This window comes from Podarcis bocagei (genome assembly GCF_964188305.1).
Source record: "Podarcis bocagei genome assembly, chromosome: 2".
In the NCBI taxonomy this organism is placed as follows: Eukaryota; Metazoa; Chordata; class Lepidosauria; order Squamata; family Lacertidae; genus Podarcis; species Podarcis bocagei.
The window spans coordinates 49,137,135-49,151,512 of record NC_138126.1 but is presented as its reverse complement, the minus strand read 5'-3'; positions in this window follow the sequence as shown (position 1 = coordinate 49,151,512).

Below are 14,378 nucleotides of genomic sequence, written 5' to 3'. Positions count from 1 at the left end.
AGAAAATCCTCAGCTACCATACAAAGGAAAATAAATGTTTCATTCATTGATGAATAGCCCAATTAAATATTTCCCAAGCAATAAAAGTTCAAATCACAATATGGAGCATCCTTTCTGGATCTCTTGAGCAAGCTGTCCCTAATATACTGTTACTGTAATGTACACTATTTAGGGACGTGGGTGGCCCTGTGGTCTAAACCACTGAGCCTCTTGGGCTTGCCGATCAGAAGGTTGGTGGTTCAAATATGCACGATGGGGTGAGCTTCCGTTGCTCTGTCCCAGCTCCTGCCAACCTAGCAGTTCGAAAGCACACCAGTGCAAGTAGATAAATAGGTACCGCTGCAATGGGAAGGTAAACGGCATTTCTGTGCGCTCTGGTTTCTGTCACGGTGTTCCTTTGCACCAGAAGCGGTTTAGCCATGCTGGCCATATGACCCAGAAAGCTGTCTGTGGACAAACGTTGGCTCCCTCGGTCTGAAAGTGGAGGTGAGCACCTCACCCCCATAGTCGCCTTTGACTGGACTTAACCATCCAGGGGTCCTTTACCTTTACCTACCTTACACTATTTATAGTCATATTTAATGTAAGTGAGAAAATCAGTCACATTAAAATAAGGAAAATGGCAACACAATTTTTATCAAAAATAGATATTCATCCTTTGTGTGTATTTGAGAAATAGTTTAAATTCCTACACCCATCTTTTTTTATAATGTGATTAAAGTGTCCATGGGAGTGTACAGAAACACAGCTAACCAGTAATGTTTTTTAATGAATTGTTTCCACTAAACAGGGTAGCAAGGGCTGCAAAATATTCCCTTCAAGTGTGGTGGGTGTATAAATACGGCAAGGCCGCTACATAATATATATCCCCTTTCTACTGCAATATTAATGGATGGAAACTGAGAATTCAGTTATCTCTCTTCCTCCTACCCACCAAGGAGTCAAATGGAACTGAGATCTAGTCCCTAAAGAAAAATAGTTCTTCTTATGTTGATTCAAGATGTTTAGGGTTGCCATATTTCAAACAGTGAAAATCTGGACAGATGCTGTTTTTGAACTATTTTTATGGAAAATCAGGCTGCCAGATGTCTAGATTTTCCAGACATTTTCCAGATTTTCCCCCCAGACACTGCTAGAGATGTATGGCAACCCTATGTTAGTACAAATTTCTTGGCTCAGGCAACATGTACTATAAAGTAAGGTTGCATCTAAATTGGGATCCTACAAAACCTACAACTAATAAGAACATGATGTAATAAATTCCTCATTGTGTAACAGGTGAGCAACAGCCACTTTATCCATTGGAAATCATAATGGAATTAATAATGTGATGTGTCCCTTATTATTACAAAATAGTTCCCTCCTACTCTTCCCCTCATCCATTTATCCAGACTTTTCCCTATTTAGGTCTTCAAGGAAGCTTACAAATATGCTTGAATAATGATCTTCAGCTGGGCAAGGCTTCCACATGTAGGTCTTCAATCCTTGCACAAAGCAATAGACTCCCTCATTACTACAGCTAATGGGTATTCAGGTTCTTCTAGTTGGCTTGGCCTCAGCAGGAAGGCCAAGCCCTTCTCAGGAATACCTGCCCCTAGTGCAGATAATGACGTCTGACTCGTAGAGGTCAAAGCAGCTCTTGTCATGCAGTCCTTTCTACAGAAAACTGGTTTGAAGGCAAGGATCTCAGTCATATGCAATGAATATGTGTTGCTAAGCCCTGTGGAACCAGATAGCACCTATGTTATTATTATTGGGGAGGCTTTGAAAGGCCTTATGATTTATCTGTTTTGAGACTGCATGCGCATTCGTATTTTTGGTAAATGTTGCCCAAATCTAGCGTCTTTGAGTAAAACTATCTTAGCATTGTGTCCTGGAGCTATTGGATCAGGCTATCCATGGAGACACAGATGGAATCAGTGGCTAGAGAGCCTTCTAGCAAACTGAGGCTGGTGCTCTAGTTGTGCCCTGTCTGGAGAATGTAGATCTGCTCTTTGTAACCTGTGCCCCAATGACACAGAGGGCAGTGCTTGGAATAAACTAATTCAGATGAGCAAATTAACTGAATTACTACAAATATATCTGAATTACACCTGAAAGTAGTTCCTGTTCCTATCATTTCCAGGTAACCTAAACATGAATAAAATTCCTTTTGCGGTAGAACGTTGGGCAATTTTAATTCAATTCAAAGTTATTTTTAATTCAATCACATATTTTGTGTGTGTGTGTCACACAACGCAGATCAGAGAACATAGTGTTGACCTAAACATGGTGCCTGGACCATACTCAATAGGAATTTAACTAGGATTCTGAGATGGCAACTACATATTTGGTTTCACCCAGCGTTTGTCAAAGCAAGCAGGTGTGTGTGTGTGTGTGAACTAGATGACCCTTGGGGTATCTTCCAGCTCTACAATTCTATGATTCTATGACACTAGAGGGTGGTTCTCACACAGCCATTCTCCACAATGCAACAACTAGAAGCTGAATGAATCAGGAAACCCATAATCCCATCTCAAAACAAGAATCACAAGGAAGAATTACATCAGAATAAAAGAAAATGTGTATTTCTTTTCTACATCATGTATGGTAAGATCACGTGTATGGGACACCTTTCCCCTCACCCTTGTATCGTTAGATTAGCAGGGTCTCTTTTTTTTGTAGTGCACTCTTTCATCAGGGCCACCAGTTCCCTTGAAGAGACCCTACAGCACTAGGTTCTGAAGCTGGAAGGCAACATACTCTCCCCTAGAACCTGCTTTCATCTTGCCATAATTCTTTTTGCGCATGTAAACCAGAGTGACGGCAAACCGCAATGCAATCTGTCCTTTTGTTCCAAAATAGAATGAGATTCCCTTTCCCAGACATTAGGGTGTGTTTTTCCTTTCACTTGCTTCCTTCCCAGCCCCCCCACAAAAAATAAAGCAACAGCTATTTGAAAGGGATGGTGCTCTTTAGTCACCTACCTCCTGGTGAAGCTGCTGTGAAGCCATCAGAAAAAGTATGAAAGTAGAAAATGGGGCCTTTCGGATAGCAGCAATTTTCTTCAAATGCAACGAATGAGTCTCTTCAGATAATACTTGCAATCAACATCCAAGTGTGTACAATGGCTGCTTTTTGGAAGCCTAATTTAACTACTTCAGAATTCTCAGCATGAAGCAGAATGTTGAAGTACAGCAAGTTCTTGTTCACCATATTCCTACAACATCCTGTGCAGTGATATGTCTTGCAGGGACTATTTTGTGTGGTGAAAGATGCACTCAGTGATCAAAATAGGGGCAGCAGAGGGATAGATGTAGACATAGCTGAAATTCAGACTATCCTGTGCTGCCGTCAAAATCATGCCTGGTTAGTAGTAGTAGTAGTAATAATAATAATAATAATAATAATTATTATTATTATTATTATTATTATTATTATTATTATTATTATTAATACCCCACCCATCTGTCTGGGTTTCCCCAGCCACTCTGGGCGGCTCCCAACAGAATATTAAAAACACGATAAAACATCAAACATTAAAAACTTCCCTAAGCAGAGCTGCCTTCAGATGTCTTCTAAAAGTCAGATAGTTGTTTATTTCCTTGCTGTCTGATAGGAGGGCATTCCACAGGGTGGGCACCACTACCAAGAAGGCCCTCTGTCTGGTTCCCTGTAACTTCGCTTCTCACAGTGAGGAAACCGCCAGAAGCCCCTCGGAGCTGGACCTCAGTGTCCGGGCTGAATGATGGGGTGGAGATGCTCCTTCATGTATATACTGTATTTCTTTAAAATATTCCAGCATGCAGGTACCATATCATAAAGTTCCAAAAAATCAAAACCCCATTGCCCTGAATTCAAACCTACTGCTGCTACTGCTACTGCTACTACTGCTACTACTATTATTATTTCATTTGTATCCCCTACTTTTGAAAAACTATTCGTCTTTACTCTTCCCCCTGACATTAATTCTCTTAGGTATTCTGGTTTTTAGGTAAGCAATATGCAAGCCTTGAATCTACATAGCTACAAATGTTTTTTTAAAAAAATATGCTGTTGTGTATTTTATCACCTAATTACGCAAGCCAGGGAGAAAAACTTACACCAGTGCATTATTTCCTAGTGGAACTGATCTGATAGAATGAAACCAAATTATTTGCAAAATAGGATATGATTTCACAAACTGTCTGTATGAATAGCACATGCATACAGTTAATTTCCTGTTAGAGGAGGAGTGTAGCTCATTGTAGCTCATTTTGCCATAATAAAAAGGAATGCCTTTTCTTTTGATAAGCATTGTGCACTGGCGTTTGCTTGACAGTTCTATGACTGCTCAGATGAGATGGGAAGCACCCTGACACCTCATTTTAAAAGAAACACTTGTAGCATTATTTTGGCATTGTACAGTTTGCTCCAGAGAAGCACCTCCTCATTACACCCCTGAACTGGAACGAATCCATTCAACCTTAAGGAAACATAACCTGAGCGAGAGAGGGGGGGTGAGATTATTAATTCTCTCCTCAACATCACTACAAAATGTTTGTTCTAGGATTTTATTAGCAAGCAGTAGGCTTAGGGTGGCTCAGTAGTTTAAGGGGAAGGGTCTCTCCTTTGCATGCAGAAGGTCCCAAGTAGAATCCCTGGAAAATCCAAGTTGGTCTGGGAATGTCCCCAGTTTGAATCCTGGAGAACCACAGCCAATCAGTGTAGGCAATACTCAGCTTAATTAACCAAAGGTCTGAGTCAGTGTAAAGTACTAACAAGAACAGAACCCAGAATATAAAAGCAGTATTTTACAGTGTGTGTGTGTGTGTGTGTGTGTGTGTGTGAGAGAGAGAGAGAGAGAGACATGCATCACATTAAACTATATCAATTATGATACAATATAAAACAATGAAATATTATACAATTATCTATTGTTATACAATATGATACAACAAAATCAAATATTATTCAGAAAATAGAATACTGTTAGAAATAACCTTTTTGAACGCTTAATTATTTTCAATCTCATACATTTTCTCACCTGTATTATTTGATTTTGTATCTTTGTATCATAATTGATGTAGTTTAATGAGATGTGTGTGTGTGTGTGTGTGTGTGTTATAAACACACAATTTAATACCACTTTTATTTTCTGGGTTTTTTCTTGTTTACTGTTATTTATTATTCATCCTGCCTCAGTATAAGACAGCTTCCTATGTTCCTGATATAGACCACAAGACACTGAGTCCTATGTGATGCTTCCTTGAAGCTTTCACCCTCTCCCAAAATGAAGTCATGAAAACTGCAATTTGCCTTGGAAGATGCACACATGCAGGGTGTCAGGGCAGGCTTCATATCCCCTTAGGTGGTTGTGTATATATTTGCGTGTGTTGTGTGCTGAAAATCAACCCCAGCAGAAAGGATAGAGGAACTTGTACTTCCCTGCACCAGTCTTCTGCTTCCAACTTGTTTTGATATGCTCTTATCATCTGTTAATCAAAACAAACCACTCAAAATTCCTAAATCATGTTTTGATGAATTGCTAAATGGTTCATTAACTAATATTGTTATTTACGTGTTGCCATATAGTGAATTTGCTGTGTGTTGACTACATAGGAAGTTACCTTGTACTGAAGTCATACCTTTGGTCCATCAAGCTCTGTATTGTCTACAATCTTTGGGAGTGGCTCTTCAGGGTTTTAGACAAGGAATCTTTCCCCAGACACCAGGGATTGAATGTGTGACCTACTGAGCTGCAGCCCTTCCCAATTTATTGGGAATATTGTAGATTGGATGGAAAGGCAGCATTTAAATAAAATTGATATTGATAGTCAGATTGCTGCTTCGTTTTGCTTTTAAATCCTTGAAGGGTGGGGCTACATGCATCCCAGCATGTAGCTAAACCCTAAAACTACAACATGAGAACATAAGAAGGGCCTTGTCACGGTCCGGTCCACGAGCGATCAAAGTCCCGGCTGAGGACGTCGGGACCGGGGGCAAGATAGCGGGGTGGGAGCAGGTACGAGAGTCCAGAAGTTAAGGGTCCAAGGGGCGAGAAGCAAGGAATCACAAAGTCAAGGGTCCAAGGATCAAGAAGCAGGGAGCCAGGGAGCCGAGGTCCAAGGAACAGGAAGCAAGAAGCCACACGCAGCAACACAGGAAACGTGTTGCTGTAGTAAAGAACCAAAGGGGAATGCTGACCTAATATCCCTTCCCGGCTCTTGCCACCAGGTGCAGTGAGTTACCAAGCGGTCTCACCTGTGCCTCTCCAGAACGAACTTAGGAAGGCCCCAGTCCTGCGAAGCCCTACTGGTCACAGGGCCTGGCTCCTGCACACACTCCTGACAGGCCTGCTGGATCAGGCCAATGGGCCATCTAGTCCGGCATCCTGTTCTCACTGGGGCCAAACAGATGTCTGTGGGAATCCAGCAAGCAGAAGGTGAACACTCCCCTCTCCCATGATTTCCAGCAACTGGTATTCAGAAGCGTTGCTGCCTCCAGCTGTGGATACAAAACATAGCCATCATGGCTAGCCGTCGTTGATAGCTTTGTCCCTCACGGCTTTGTCCAGTTTATGTTTCAAGTCACCCATATTGGTGTCCTATGGGAGCAAGTCCTGCAGATACTGCAAGAAGCACTTTCTTTTGCCTGTCCTAAATCTCCCAACGTTCAGCTTCATTGGAGTGTCTATGAGTTCTAGCTTCATAAGGCAGGAAGAGCTTTCCTCTGTCCACTTTCTCCAAGCCATGCATAACTTGGTAAACTTTCATTGTGTCGCCTCCTACTCGCCTTTTCTCAAAACGAAAGCATCCCCAAAGCTACAACCTTTCCTCACAGGAGAGTCGTTTCATCCCCTTGATAATTTTGGTTGCCCTTTTCTGAACCTTTTCCAACTCTACAATATCCTTTTTGAGGTGAGGCAACCAGAACTGTACTCAGTATTCCAAATAAGGTTGCACTATAGTAAGTATGTATATTATCAGCAGTTTTATTTTTGATTCATTTCCTAATGACCCTGGCATGGGGGCTGCCTTTTTCACTTTTGCCACACACACTGGTTCAACAACTTCATCATGCTATCCACAATGACCCTAAGGTTTCATTCTTGGTCAGTCACCCCCAGTTCAGACCCCATTAGCTTATATGTGAAATTAAGTTTATTATTATTTACCCAACAGGCATCATTTTACACTTGTTTACACTGAATTGCATTCACCATTTTACCACCCATGCACCCCCTAGATCTCTTCTAGGGGTTCCCCCAACTGTGTAAGATATCGTTTTTGTTTGTTACTACATTGTGTATTTTGGGGGTTTTATATTGTAAACTGCACTGTGATCATTGGATGAAGGGCAGCATGGAAATTTTATTATTACATTAATCATAATAATTTGGGGAGGGGACAGGGCACACGGGGGAGGAGATGAGGACGGTCCAGTTGTGTCCCATTAGCACAGGGATTTCTGCTTGCAAGTTAGTTGAATACTATCCAACATCTTTAGTAGGTACCAAAAAACCAAAAAACAGTGGGACAGTGCTTGTCTGATACGTAACAAATATGTTGTCACACTGCTTGCAGTAGATACTGTATTAAAAGTTTGCTCTTCTGTGCTACACTAATTTTAAAAACTTCCCTTTTTTTCTACATTCAATCGTACTGTTTTATGGCAGGTGATGGTCTTTGGCTAAACAATAAAGATTAGTGGTTTACGTTGAATCATAAAAACAGCAGAGATGTGCAGAAAAAATGTTCACTGAGAAAGACAGCTATATTGGTCCAAATTGACCTTTTATACAATATATAAAGATGTGTGGATATAGACAATGGAAGTGAAGGCTGGTTCTTGAATCATTTCCCTTTTACTGCCCATTTGGAGCAGAGATGAAATGCAGACATACCGAAGGCTCAGCACACCAGGAGGCATGTCAGATATAAAAACTTTGCAGTGATCCAATGGAAATAACAGTAGCTATACAACCCTGGCATTCTCAATCCCAAACAATTTTCGAGATTGGGTCTGCAATGCCCCACACACTTATGTGTCCCATTGAACCCAATAAGACTTGTTCTGAGTAGACATGTATTGGGTTGCATGGTCAGTCACTTGCAGATTGACAACTGGAGAGGCAGTGTGGTGTAATGGTTACAATGTAAGACCAGAGTTCAAATGCTCATCTGGCCATTAAACTCGCTGAGTGACTTTGGGCCAGTCATTGACTCCCAGCCTAACCTAAATGATATTGGTGACTGAAAAAGGATGTTGATGAGGAATTATTGCAGGGGGTGGAAGAGAGATCCTTACAGAATATTGAATTTCTCATAGGTATAAAGTTTCTTATTTATTTATTGCATTTATATCCCACATTTTTCTCCAAAGAGCTCAAGGTGACATACTGTATTTTTTGCTCTATAAGACTCACTTTTTTCCTCCTAAAAAGTAAGGGGAAATGTGTGTGCGTCTTATGGAGCGAATGCAGGCTGCGCAGCTATCCCAGAAGCCAGAACAGCAAGAGGGATTGCTGCTTTCACTGTGCAGTGATCCCTCTTGCTGTTCTGGCTCCTGAGATTCAGAATATTTTTTTTCTTGTTTTCCTCATCCAAAAACTAGGTGCGTCTTGTGGTCTGGTGCGTCTTATAGAGCGAAAAATATGGTACATGGCTATCACCCTTCTAATTTAATCTCTAGCTATGATTACTAGAAATAAAATGTATGTTTGTACTCCAATTTATGTCAAATATTCCAGGAAGATGCATTTGGTTGAATTAAAAACCTCCCGTGTCTTTCAGAATACACTGGTACCTCGGGTTACAGATGCTTCAGGTTACAGATGTTTCAGGTTACAGACTCCGCTAACCCAGAAATAGTACCTCGAGTTAAAAACTTTGCTTCAGGATGAGAACAGAAATTGCGCAGTGGCGGTGCGGCAGCAGTGGGAGGCCCCAATAGCTAAAGTGATGCTTCAGGTTAAGAACAGTTTCAGGTTAAGAACGGACCTCCAAAACGAATTAAGTTCTTAACCCAAGGTACCACTGTATTCAAAGCTCCCCAACTGAATAAGAACTGTTTGCAGCTGAAGTCCCTACTAAGGAACCCAACAGGACTTTGCTGAGTTCTGCTTGGGCTTACTATGGACATGCTACTGAAAGCAATTGAAAGCTTTTAACTCCCATTGATTTCTGTATTTGGAAATGTGGCCTGAACAAAGACCCACTTCATTCACATCACTGCTGCTTTCAGTAGAGATGGGGCTCGGTCCTCCTGCAAATGGAGCTTTGGGAATTCATGCCGGCAATCTGCCAGTCCCAGCAGGTCAACCTACTCACTAAGATCTCTTATCCTAGACCTAGCCTCTGATCAATGAAAGCAGCAGAGCAATTAATTGTTGTCCTCTGTGTTCTACTTTTCTCACTAAACACCCAAGTCTCTTCAAAGGGCAGTGGAAAGAAGAACAGGGACTAATCACCTGACTTCACATTTATACTTGATATGTGACAGCAGCCCTGTTATTATTATTATTGTTATTATTATTATTATTATTATTATTATTAGGCTGGGGATTGGGGAGAGGTTTCCTTGTGACATTATGGAACAAGGCTCTCTGCCTCCACCAATTGTTGGAAACGACAGGAGGGGAGAATGCTCTGGGGCTCATCCTGCTTGTAAATTTCCCACAGGCACTTGGTTAGCTACTGTGAGAACAGGATGATGGGCTAGGTGTACCATGGACCTGATCCTGCAGGCTCTTCCTGTGTTCTTAAGGGTCAGGGATCAGCCTTATTGTCCATCTTCTTTGGCCCCTCAGCAGAGGCCCAATGCCAACATTAATAGTGCAACCTGGATTAGATGGCATGTCACTGAATCCCACCCCAAAACAGTGACAGCCTGGAAGCATCCTCAGTGATCAATGAAGGGGAAGTAGCCTCTGCTGATGGGCCACAGTAATGATTGTTCCAGAGAAAGAGGGCAAGCACATAGGCAGTGGTGAGGTATGTCTAGGGTTGCCATATTTCAAAAAGTGAAAACCAGGACATCCTGAAAGTTGTTGAGTTTTTTTACAAAGACCCCAAAAACAGATTACTTGCCAAAAATCCAGGACAAACCACTGACTTCTGGAAAATGCGGACGTAAGGCAGCCCTAGGTATGTCTGGACTGAACACAGTGAGGGCCCCACTGTTCTTCGCCTACCCCAACATGGTGCCCTCAATATGTTTTGGACTTCAGCTTCCATCATCCCTGACCACTGTCCGTGCTGACCGGGACTGGTGGAGTTGTACCCCAAAACCTCTGGAGGCTACTGCCTGAGAGGAAACCACCCAAAATCCTATACAGGGTTTGAATCATTGGACTTGATTCTTCTTACTCATATAAGAATTTTAGCATCATAATCTTCTTGCTGTTGTGGTTCTTCTAATTCTGGTGTTCTGGAACTGGAGACAAATAATTCTTACTTTTCACACAAAAGGATGCAAGTGTCCCAAAATATAATTTAAGGCACAGCCTGTACATTCTTACTCATGCTGGGAATTTGGGGGCTTTACCCCCCCCCAAGTAGTCACCTGCAAATCCTTAACAGCCTTGGATGTGTAAACAGGTTTTTCAGTGACTGAACAAATACGATTATACACAGTGAATATTACTGAAATTTATATTTGGTTAAAGGTACTTGGAATCTACAAGGGAGAAAGTAGGATTTAGGAAATGTGTCTTAGTTCATTCCTATGTTTCTGTTTGCCTCAGCAAAACTTAGTAAATGCTAAGTGCAGAGGATTGCAAGGATACATATTTTGAAGAATATGGATTTTTATGCAATCTTCTACTACATAGTTGCTCTCTGGGGGCTTTGAGCATCGCCATTGATTTCACATGAAGGTAAGAAAGGCGTGTCTCCTTAAAAACAAAGCAAATTTTGTCATATATATACATTCTTAACTGTGTGCAGCGCATTAGCAGAGAAAGCCATCATGAGGGAAAGTCTCAGTGGCATGGCTTGAGCCATAGCAGCACAATGTCTTGCCATGCATGTCAACACAATTTTGGTTCCATCTTGCAGTCAAACAGATAAACATATTTCCCTTTCAAGGCCAACAACAACATTTCTGAAAGCCATTGCTCAACATCTCTCTCTCTCTCTCTCTCTCTCTCTCTCTCTCTCTCTCTCTCTCTCTCTCTTCTCCCCTAACAAAGCTCCTTTGTCCATTCGAAAGGAATATCCTGAATAACTAGTGTTCCTATATATTTCTAGTCAAGCTTATCTAATTCAACAGCACCAAGCTTCAGGGCTGACAGAAGAAGCAAAAAAACACATAACTTTCATGGAAGAAGCAAAAACAAAGCTTTTTATTCAGCAGCAGAGCTATATCAAAGTGTGCCACTAATCTGAACCACAGCCTGATTATTTTCCTAATTTCACAAGGAAGAAGAAGAAGAAGAAGAAACCCTTCAATTATCACCTAATATGACTACTTCTGTACAGTTTGAAAAGGATTAAGTGAATTTTAATCTTTGGGAATTCAAAAGCAGAGATAAAAACAACCACTACCCAAAACCACCGTCACATGCTGCAAACAGCATTTGCTGGGCCTTTCTTGTTAAGATTATTTTTTAGATAAATTCAAGCCCAAATCCAAAATGGATTAAATAGCAAAGAGCTTTTTAAAAATAAAAATAAACTTGATTTGTTTATTTTTGAAGGTTTGTTGCAAGACACTAGAGGAATTATTACATGTGAATAAACCGCTAGTTTCCTATTATTGTTATTATTATTATTACTACTACTACTACTAAGCAGTGACCTCATCTTCCACACTAACCACACATGACTTAGGGAGATGGGCAAATCTGTTAATTTTGGTTTCTTTTTTTTTCCATGTTCAGTTCCCTGCACTTCCACCTCAGTTTGCAAAAAAAGAAAAGCAAAAAGCCCTCATGCAAATTGTTCAGTATTTTACTGCAAATTGCTCCTAATATACACATTTTAAGTATACAGTTTTCCCTAGTGTAAAGTTGTACCCAATGAACTTGTCTTATTAGTGCAAGCACTTCCACCAGCTCCGCAGGACTCCCTCTCACTCTCTGCTTCCTGTGTGTCTCCCAAAAATTGTTCTAGGGCAGGGGTAGGCAAACTAAGGCCCGGGGGCCAGATCTGGCCCAATCGCCTTCTAAATCTGGCCTGTGGATGGTGCGAGAATCAGTGTGTTTTTACATGAGTAGAATGTGTGCTTTTATTTAAAGTGCATCTCTGGGTATATTTGTGGAGCATAGCAATTCGTACATTCCCCCCCCCAAATATAGTCCGAACCCCCACAAGGTCTGAGGGACAGTGGACCGGCCCCCTGCTGACAAACCCCTGTTATGGGTTCCCTCAGCCCTACAGAACAGATGGGGGTGGTGCAGAGAGATGATAGGAAGTTGAAGTCCCACTGCGAAATTTTGGCACTAATGAAATGACTTCATTGAATGCAACTTGCACGCATATTTGCCAAACAATTTTCACTAATATCATATATAATACAGAATAACATGCTTTTTTTTTTTTTTTTTTTTTTTTTTTGCATGGACGACTTGAACTGCATCACAAGATTTAAAGAAGCGCAGACGTTAACGGGTGGCTGTGTTTTGGTACGCATGTTGTTTCAGAAAGTGTGAATTAGGTAAATTGACTTTAAATGCAAACTGAATCACAGCTCTCCCCCTCCTACTTTGGTGTCCAACCACTGCAATAGACACAAACAGAGGGTGGATAACCTTTGCTCCTCTTCCACAACCATAATCTAAGTTGCTCTCAAAGCTGCTATTAGCTATAGAGGGGGAAGCATATTATGAGTTTAAGAGCTGAGGTCTATTAAGTTTCTCCCTCTCTGGTAAATAGCATTTTTGGAGGTAGGTGATTAAAGTCAGGGAATCAGCCTGAGGCAAAGGATTAGCTGCCTTTTCCTCCATGCCACCAAAGTGCATCTGTGGCTTCCTATTGTAATAGAAGATGTTGGGCGTTTCGACATTATCCATTGTTTGATCCTAGCTCTCTTTTATAAGAAAAGGAGAAGAGATGGCTACACACCTCGCTGCACTTCATTAAAATTCCCTTGGCTAATATTCTGGAAGTCTGTATCTTAGATGTTGAATGTATTCACTTCTCTGCTAAGAAACTGCAACAAAGTACATAAAAGAGTGATGCAAACATAATTACTGTCATTCATTAAATAAAGCTATCATTTTGGTATTATAGTCATGCAGCTGGTTAAATCTGGATGCTTCGTTAGCTTTTCCTAGCACATCATGTTCATTGTAATATCTCTCAACTTTGGTGAATGTAAGTGCTCTTTCTGCATTATGCACATTCTTTCAGGAATAAAGAATAGAGTTGGGAGATTAATATTTCCTCTACATCTTTGCAGCAATCCATGGAGCAAAGAAAAGGATTTGGAAAATAATGTTTTAAATACAAGAATAGTTGCCTCTCTTTGACTTTTTTTTTAAAAAAAAAAAACACCAGCAGCACCACCATTGAACTCTGCTCTCTGCTGGTGACGTTTTGAAGTGCAGCAAATAATATTGATGTACTACTACACCAAGCCCTTTTAAAGCAACCGCCTTATTAATCGAAATTAGAAACAGAATTGTTAGAACCAAAGACTAAGGTACTTTCAAGAATGTATAACTTGCTGCTTAAATGGAACACTCAGGATGAGACAGTTAAATCAGCCATGATAAAATGGGCTCAGGACATTGGGTATAACATCATGTTTGAGGACTGGGAAAGGTTATGGACCACCGGAATAAAATTCACAGCATGTAATGCCTTGAAGGAAAATATTATGAAAATGATATATAGGTGGTACATGACCCCAGTCAAGCTTGCAAAAATATATCACCTGTCGGATAATAAATGTTGGAAATGTAAGGAGGCGGAAGGGACATTCTTTCACCTCTGGTGGACTTGTCCAAGAGTGAAGGCCTTCTGGGAAATGATCTACAATGAGTTAAAAAAGGTATTTAAATATACCTTCACTAAGAAACCAGAAGCCTTCCTCTTGGGCATTGTCAGCCAGAAAGTGTTAAAGAAGGACAGAACTTTTTTTATGTATGCGACTACAGCAGCAAGAATACTTATTGCAAAACATTGGAAGACACAAGATTTGCCTACGCTGGAAGAGTGGCAGACGCAATTGATGGACTATATGGAACTGGCCGAAATGACTGGCAGAATCCGAGATTTGGGAGAAGAAACAATGGAAGAGGACTAGAAAAAGTTTAAGGACTATCTACAAAAACAATATAAGCTGTATGAATGTTAAGAAATTGCACGATTCAGAAAAATATGGTTCCAGTAATTCGATTGTGAGATATAGAAAACTAAGTGATATGTAAGAAAAGGTTGAAACTTAAAGCAATATTATGTTTAACCTAAGTT